Below are 9,361 nucleotides of genomic sequence, written 5' to 3' on the forward strand. Positions count from 1 at the left end.
GTGCTGTAATTTTGCCGCCATGCCAGCAGTAACGCGGCATTTGCCGTTTCTCCTCGTCTGAACCGCCCTTGAACAGACATGTGATCTTTATGGAACCGCCACAACTGCCGCATGGCCTCTTCGTAACAGCCAGTACCGGCTTGAAACCGCCAATAGCGCCATTAACCTGCCACATTGAATTTTCTTTGCCGCCTTTATCGCTCTATTCTCAATTTTACCATCAATGCATTGCATTGATATTTATATTCTGAAAAGATCTATACCATTACACGACATAGCGTTGGTACTTGAATTATTTCCTTACACGCGTCACTCAAATACAATTAATATAGTAAAATAGAATATATTTCACAATCACGTTTTCTTTTCTTTCTTCTTAACCAGAAACGGTACAAGTAATCAGGCAGCAATTCTGCCAAGTACTCTGTTAAATAATATAAATTGTAAAAATCACTGGATGGTCCAACTCGGTCGATTTGTATTGGCCTGCCATGCTCTTTGAAACTTGGTTCTTATCCTTGCTCAATCCTCCTCGTAATAAACACCTGCATATCGCATCGCCAGTGCTGTCAACAACGTGAACAGCAATGTTGCTATACATAACATGAAAAAACACCAAAAACCTTAATTTTAATGGCAATAATGCTAGTTTAGTCTCTATATGACATTTACAAGTCACTAATTCCCTATTCTAACAATGGTAAATGAACAAAATGTTATCGCTAAAATATATGATTAAATCGCTGGATCTATGGACAGAGTCGCTTACTATGCAACATTGCGTTTAACAAAACAGGATCTTTACAACTCATCGGACGTTACAGGGTTATCACGATCATTCTCCGGTCATTCGTCGAAAAGTCTCTATAACACCGCCTGGCGGAAAAACGACAACTGACATCTAATTTTGTGACGAGGGCAGCCACTTCGCTTTCGCTTTGATGGCGAAACGATGCCAGCAGACGATCGATTTGACGGCAATTTACACACGGGAAATTCACTATCTGATTTTTAAAAGGCCGTAGATTTGTCAACATTTATTAGATACTTCAAATGGCCTATGCTTAGCAGAAGGAGTCCAGCTCTTTTCTCTAAAAAAAAAATGTCACAATTTTGGTAATTTCTGTTCACATTCGGTTAGTTTAGGGTAGGTTAGGTTAATTTACGTTAGGTTATGTTAGTTTAGTTTGCATTATATTAGTGTAGGGGTCCTGCATAATTTTCCATAAAATGATAGAATTTCGCTTATTTCTACTAATATTAGGTTAGTTTAGGTTAGTTCAGGTTAGCTTAGGTTAGTTTATGTTAGGTTAGGTTAGATTTGGTTACGTTATGTTACGTCCAAGCACTTGCATCATTCATTTCTCTTGTAAATTTTGTGTTTTTACGTGCTTCTGGACCCCTTGTACTAAACATACTCCCTTCAAACTAACATTTTATATTATTCTAGATTCTCTGAGAAACCAGGAGCTCAACAGTAGTGCCATCTAGTGTGAGCGGGTAATGATGATGGCAATAGCATTGAAAACAAATGCATAACAGAATATTGTAAGGTACTAGGGAAAAGATCGAATATTTTCAGCACAACATTAGTCCTCACATTGGAAATTAATATTGGAGACAGCTGTAATAGAGAAACTGGAAAACGTAAAAGTAGGGAAAAAAGTAGGCAAGAGGAGAATTCATAGTCAATTCAAAGCAAGATCTAAATAACAGAAAACCAGTTGAAAATGCTTGAAGAGCATTACTAGAATGAATTTAAAAAGAATTATTTTTTTCGAAATTTATATGAAATTGTATATTAAATTTATTTGATTAAATTTAATAGATAATGCACCTATATGTATTGGGAACCCTCGTATTAGGGAATCTATTGAATTAGCTATATTGACTGACACTTTTATCACCGTAAATATACTGAAAATGCAGATATAACTACTAGACACCGGTTACTATTTAGTACCATATAATGTTTACCACCCTCTTAGATATTGGTCAACACCAACATCTTCTCTCTATCATTTACGTTTTTCGAGATATTGGTCCTTAAATCTCTCGAAATCGGAACTTTTTGTCCAATATCTCAGGAACGGTAAACCATAGAGAGATGATATTGGTGTTGATGAATACCTAAGACGATGTTCAACATGTTGGTACGAAATAGTAACCGGTAGCCATTGTCTAAACCAGTGACTAGTTGGTCAGTGGCTACCAGCTACTATTTGGTATCATAATATTCACAATTCTCTTAGGTATTAACCAACACCAATATTATTTCTCTATGACTTACTGTTTCCGAGATATGGCTCCTTAAATCTCCTTGAAATCGGAACTTTTTTAACCAATGTCTCGGGAATGACTGACGCGAAAAATTCCATCACCTCTTTCACATAGTTTTTAATGCTCTATCGAAGGGAGGGATCAAACGAGAACAATTCACAAATAACAGACACACAAACATAGAGAATACAGTAACGAACTTCTGAAGTTCATTTAACATTATATGGATGAGATGCCAGCAGAAAAAGTACAGAGTGAGAGACAGATCGTTCATGACAGGTTGTATCAATTAATTAAGAATATTTATAAAGATAGTAAATGGCCTTCAGACTTTTAGAAGACAGTAGTAACAAAAAAAATAGATGCTGTGATAAATGAAACGCATAAGATGATATGTTTGGTTACTCATAGTTCAGAAAAACTTGGTAATAATAATCTATGGAAGATTAGAAGCAAAGATAAAAGAAGTACTAGGAAGGAATCGTTTCAGTTTTAATAAGAAAGTCGTAACGTTGAAAGCAATACTTTCAATAATATAATTGATATAATACAGCGATTTAAAAAAAAACTCATCGATTTTCCTTAGGTCTACAATTTCTAGTTGAAGTTCGATTTTCATGTGGTTTGTGGCAAATGGGCAAGGAAGAATGGGAGATTTACGGAACTATGTTTATTGGTTTGAATTCATTGGGGTAATATCGGTCACGCCTCAAGAAAACAGGAAATATTTCCAAGTGTACCTTACAATTCGAACGTTGTGCGGTGCTGTGTGGAGATATGAGTTTCCGCTCGAAGGTTAATAAGAAACAGGAAACTGGACCGTTGTATTGGGTATTGTGCTGTACAGTTGTGTGCAACTGTGTGATTATGATGAGGACACTGTGAGAATAGTGTTCTCTTTGGAACAACATGAGTTTATCATTAAAAGTTTTTGGAAAGCGGAACTATTATTGCTACGTAAAGGGCATTTTGAAACAAATTTGCCTCGAGTTCTGCCCCAGACAGGAACATAACATGGTTGCTCGTGAATAAATTGGAATAAATAGAATCGCTTCTGAGTGAGACAAGGAAGTATCGGACACCGCAAATGGGTGCTGTGATAGATGTCGGTTATCGATTCCTTAGGTCGCCCACAAAATCTCCCCGTCTTTTGTTGCAAAAAAATCGGCTATAGCTATTGAACATGTGATTTATGGATGTTGTCACTAACACTGAATTTATGTTCTGCAATTTCGCTTCAAAAATCCAAGACCTCATTCCAATTGTAAGATACACTGGTGAACATTTTCGTTTTTTTCTTGAGCGTAGTCGATATTACCACAGACGAGTTTAAACGAGTAAACATAACCCATACATCTCAAATCCCATTTGCCAGAAATCGCATGAAAATCGGACTTCAGTTAGAAATTCTAGAACCCAATGAAATCCATGAGTTTTTAAAAGAGTCTCTCTGTAGAAGAAAGAATTAGAGAGAAAAGCAACTTGTGCAATATCTGTGCACTTGGAGAAAGGATTTTATAATGAAGAATCGGACAGAGGGATTAAGATTCTGAAGGAATCGTATGCAAATTATAAGAATTAAGGAATAGAATATAACACGTTCAGAGAAAAGAAGACAACTATTGTAGTATAGAGATTGTTTCCGATCTATGGTAAGGAAAGTACGCACCTTGTGCAGTACCACCAAGCAGCAAGAGAAGGTAGCTACCAGTCGTGTGGATACCTTGGACCATTGACTCTGAGTGACAGGTGTGGTAAGTGCATATCAAGACAAATGCCGCCCAAAATAAGTGATTGTTAGGAAGGCTACATACATAACTGCCCTTTCCGACGTGAACTACAGTTATAGTACCAATATCAAACTGTGCAAGGAGCGTGGATTCACTGTGTCCAAAAATGGCACATTACAGGCGTTGAAAGGGGCAGTTAAGGTGAGGCGTGGGATGGTTCGTGTGTGGCAGAAACAGGCCAACCCTCGGCCTGCAACTAGCCGCACAAGAGCTAAAATTCGGCACGTTGGGGGAGAGGCTTTGGTCACCAGGAAGAAGTCACCCACAGAGAGGAGTATCGCGAACCGGCTACAGACATCACTGAAGACAATGCACACCATCATTCAGTGCGATTTGAGGTTGGTAAAGCAACGTCAGGGACATGTTCATAAGCTCTTGTCAAAACACATCCGAGAAAGTCGCACAAATTGTCTTGAGCTGTATAAGCGGTACGTGGCCGGTGAAAAATGGAAATTTGTTGCAACACTGGACAAGGCATATGTTTATCTGGATGACTGTCACAAGCCACGTGTATTTTTTATCGATCAATAGGTGGGAGGGACTTTCAAAGATGTTTCATTGTATGCAAAGAAGCTTTTGGCACAGGCTTTATGATCACTGTTGGATACTCATATCAGGGCAAGCTGAGCATTCATCGTGTTGCCAAATATACGAAGGCGAATTCGGAATATTATCAGGGTAATGTCCTGTCACCCTGGCCCGTTTATTGCCGTAACATTTCCAAACTCTAGGGGAGGGACAATAATCGTGTGTGGGTGCATCAAGATACGGCATCAAGTCATACATCTCGCTCAACCCGCCTCTTCCTCCAACAAATGACAGACGAAACTGTAATTCGTGCCATTTCATTCACAGACAGCAGGAAAGTCCCTGATGTATCTTGGAGGGACTTTTGCGACTTCGGCCTCCTGAAACGAGCCTTGTTTCACAGGAGACCTAACACCGTTGAAAGGCTATGGAAATCCTGTGAGGAGGAGTGGTTGAGGCTTGACATGACTACACTACGTGATAGTTTCCTACAGTAAAAATTCCGCTGTCGGGCAATTGCCAAGATGCAGGGCCACCAAATAGAGTACTCTCAAAGGTGGCGACATAGTTTCTTCTAAGGTAAGTGCAGTTTGAAATCGTCACCATAGATCGGACACAACCTCTCTATAAGGAAAGGGAGAGAGAGAAAGAGAGAGAGATAGGGAAAGCAGCAAATCAGAAAGCAGCCTGGCAACAATGATCATAGTCACCAATTGTGTTTAGTCCCTTCACTCAAGAAGCAATAATATATACCAAGTGTATTCACAGCCTACAAATATTTGTTCTTAGATTGAATCTACAGATATTTAAAATTGGGGACGATACTCTGCTGTTAGTAGACAGTGAGGGAAAAGTAGAAGTAAGTCCTTATACAGCTGCGTAGCAGCCCATTTTACTGAAGATTAATAAGAGTAAAACAAAAGATGCGAATGAAAAGATATAACAAGAAATATTCAAATGAAAATAGATCGGTAAGTGAAATAAGTATACGAATTATTCTTTTTAATTTATGGATTCAACTTACAAGTGATAATAGATGTTAAAATCACTTTCTAACAGTGACGTAGATAAGGGGGGCAAACGGGGCTTGCACCCCGGGCGCCAGACTGAAGGGTACAAAAGTGGGCGAATATTTATTTTCATTATAAGACAAGGAAAGGGATTTTAACAAACTAAAAATATCATAAAAATACCTCAGAAACTTAACAGGACAACAACGACTCACTAACTTAGCATCATACCCACAGAGTATAAGTTAGCTTCAACGCTATCTTTTAAGAACATTGTGAAAAGCTTTGCACCCAAAGGAGCCCGCAGAGTTAAAATTTATTTCCAGCTTTTTGTGTTTACAATTAATTTTAATCAATTTTAAAAATTTGTAAAATGTCTTTGTATAATACTCGAGACAACAGCTTGATTGTTTGTCATAATTAAATAGAGTATTATGTTTTAAAGCAACAGACTGTTGATTCATTCTGACATATGCACAACCCGACATAACTCCGAAAACATTGTAATTTGAAGTTATTATGATAAGACTATAAGAATATGTTACGCATGCTATTCTCAGCTTATTTGGTAATCAAATAGTAATTACCTTGGGACTTTGTGTTGTACTAAAAATTAGATTATATACTGCAATCTTCAAATCAAGGTTTAGCACTTGAAAAAAATGGAATAGGAAAATTACTGTGTGATACCAATAGCAGGTATAGTCTGGGAGCATTTTGGTTTATTTGGTAGGGAGGGGCTCTAAGGCGAGTTCTTTCCCCCTTGCGAGGACTAGCATAGTTGCGTCTCTGGTTTCTAACCCGAAATACTGACGTAGAACTGAAGAAAAGATTGAAGAAGGCATATTTATCATGTAAGGCTGTATATGGATATGAGGCAAGCTGACTGAAAGCGTTGGAAACTGGGTGCTATAGATGAATGCTGGAACTTAGATAATGGAAAATGTATCAAATGAAAGAGATTTGGAAATGGGGTGAGAGAAGAGAAGTACGTTGAAAAATATTTCAAAAAAAGAGAGATACGATTATGGAACACATTAAGAGATACAAACAAATCACCCTATAAGTTATGGAAAGAATGTCAGAAGAAAAATAAATCTTAGAGGAAGCCCGCGATTGTAATATACGAACCTAATAATAGAAAATGTGTGAAAGAAAAACGGACAGGGAAATGCAACGCCGGGCTCAGAATAGGGAAGACTGAACGTTTGCGTAAATTAATTCGAAAAATTTGTCGTATGAGAAAATGTAGGAATCACTGGATAATGAAAATAAATATTTTTTGTCTATTTCTTTCTTTCTCTAAGTTTCAATATATATAGGCATACAGAGAGAGAGAGAGAGAGAGAGAGAGAGGTGGGGGAGGGAAGAGAGAGATATAAATGACTAACTTTTTGTTAATTTCGGAATAGCCCTTGTATGATTATTTATAACCTGACCTTTTTACCATTAACTACTCCAGCTTGCAATATGTTTTACTTTAAAAAAAACTCCTTTCTCTCCTGCAGCTGAATCAACTTTTCTAAAATTTGGCGCTCTCCAGCCTGTACGCTCGTACACCAGCATAGGATACTAATATCGTAACAACTTAAAAGAGGCCTTTACCTAGCCTACTCTATCTTAAGTATGTTCTGTTGAAATTGTAGCATGGGATCTGGTTTCATCATTCAGTGCGAGGATTTGCCTAGAATTAAAATATCTGGAAAACTTATACAGTCAAACCTCTCAAAAAGTTCTGAACTCCAAACTAAATGTCTGTATATTCATAGAAACATGCTATCGAATAAAACCAATTGGTGAGGCAAGGCAAGGCGAGGCAATAACGACGATTTTATGTCTCAGACCTAGGTTCTCTGAACCTCTACCTCTTATGAGAGTTGTAGTCATTGGAGTTGGTGGGGCATGTGTATTGTGGGGGAACGCGACTGTCGCAAGAACCCTGTTAATATTGGAGATTATAATGTTAAATGTTCAATCGTGATATATGTCAATTTCTTATTTGTATGATGTGGTGTGCTTTTTTATTCGCTTGTGCAGGGCTGACGATCTTTCATGTTAATCTTCCTGTGACTTTTGCTTCCTTGTGAGTCTTTTTTCATTGGATTTGCCATCATGATAGTTGATTGATTAATGTTGGATTGTGGTTGATTCGCATGGTGACATTGTCATCCATCCATATAGTGTCCAGTGGGAACACTGCTGGACCTTGTTTCCCACTGTATTGGACATTTGTACCACATTGTTAGTTCGGCATTGGTTTCTTATAGATGTCTCCCTGAGCTTCTATTGTACCTATTTGGTTGAGTATGGCATGATCAGATGCTAAGAGAATTCCAGAATTTACGAGAATATTGTCTCATAGCTTCTTGAATGGTTGGTATATCTATGTCTTCATGGAGTTGGTCTAACCTGATATTCCTTGTGTGTCCAGAAATGAGTCGTAAGGCTTGATTTTGAAATATTTGGATCTTCCGTCGATAAATATTAAGAGCATGTTGCCGTGCTGGATGGGCGTAAAGTAATATTGATCGTACCATCGTTACGTAAACATGTTTTTTGGTTTGTATATCCAGATATGGTGAGCGGAGTATGCATGATATGGCTTGAAGGCGTTGATGTGCTTTGCTCACAATTGTCTGGATATAACTTGCGAAGGTAATTTTATGATGTATAAAAAAGTCCTAAATACCGGATGCGAGGTGTATAATTGAGTCGCTGGTTGTTGTAATAAAGTTGGATGGGAGTCTGCCCTCTTCCTCTATGAAATTGTATGTACTGCGTTTTCTCTGGGTTGATCTTGATCCTCCTTTTGGTTGTCCAATCCTCAATGCTGTTTAGATGGCGTTGGATCCATAGTGTTGCATAGTGCAGATTCCTGTTATATGAAAAGATGGCGAAGTCATCAGCGAATGTGGCCAACAGTGTGTTCGGGGATGCTGATATTTCTGCTGCATGAAATGAATATAGTAGAGGGGAGATGCTTGAGCCCTGTGGGACACCAGCTCGCATCTCTTTTGCGGTTGAAGCTGCTTGGCCATATCTGACATGAAAGGTTCTCCTGCTAAGGAATGATGCAATTATAGCTACGTAATATTGTGGAATTTGTAGTTGGTGAAGTTTGTAGATAAGTCCCTTGTGCCAAATCCGGTCATATGCTTTTTCTACATCCAGAAATACTGCTATAGTGGAGGTCATGTAATTGAAATTTTGAATAATCCTCTCAGAGATTCTTGTTTGCTGGGTCGTAGTGCTGAACTATGGTCGAAATACGAATTGATGTTCTGGTAGTAATTTCAGTTGATGAACATGTTTCATAATTCTCACGTACGGTACAGCAATCTTTCTATAATCTTGCTGATATGTAATATTAAGCTTATCGGTCTGTAATTCTTAGGAAACAGGATTTTGTCCAGGTTTCGGCAGCATGCTTATAGTTGCAGTATTTAACCTTTTGGGGGGAAAATAACTAGTTTTCAGCATTGCATTGAAGATTAGAAGTAGTACAAGATTTGCATTCGTTTCTATTGTGATGACTAACTTTACACTTATAATCATCAACATAATATTTTCCATCTGATGAAATATGGAAATTAATTGGTACAATTTCTTTAAGAAGTCATTTAAAAATTGACTCTGATATTGTTGATTCATTTAATTTGTTGTGGCCTGAAGCCGTATGATATCTTCAATAGAAGTGCCATCTTTCCTAAATATTTGATACTAATATTTAAGAAAGACGTTGTGAGTTCATTT

Source organism: Thermobia domestica, chromosome 12 (assembly GCF_964235325.1).
Source record: "Thermobia domestica chromosome 12, izTheDome1.hap1.1, whole genome shotgun sequence".
Lineage (NCBI taxonomy): Eukaryota > Metazoa > Arthropoda > Insecta > Zygentoma > Lepismatidae > Thermobia > Thermobia domestica.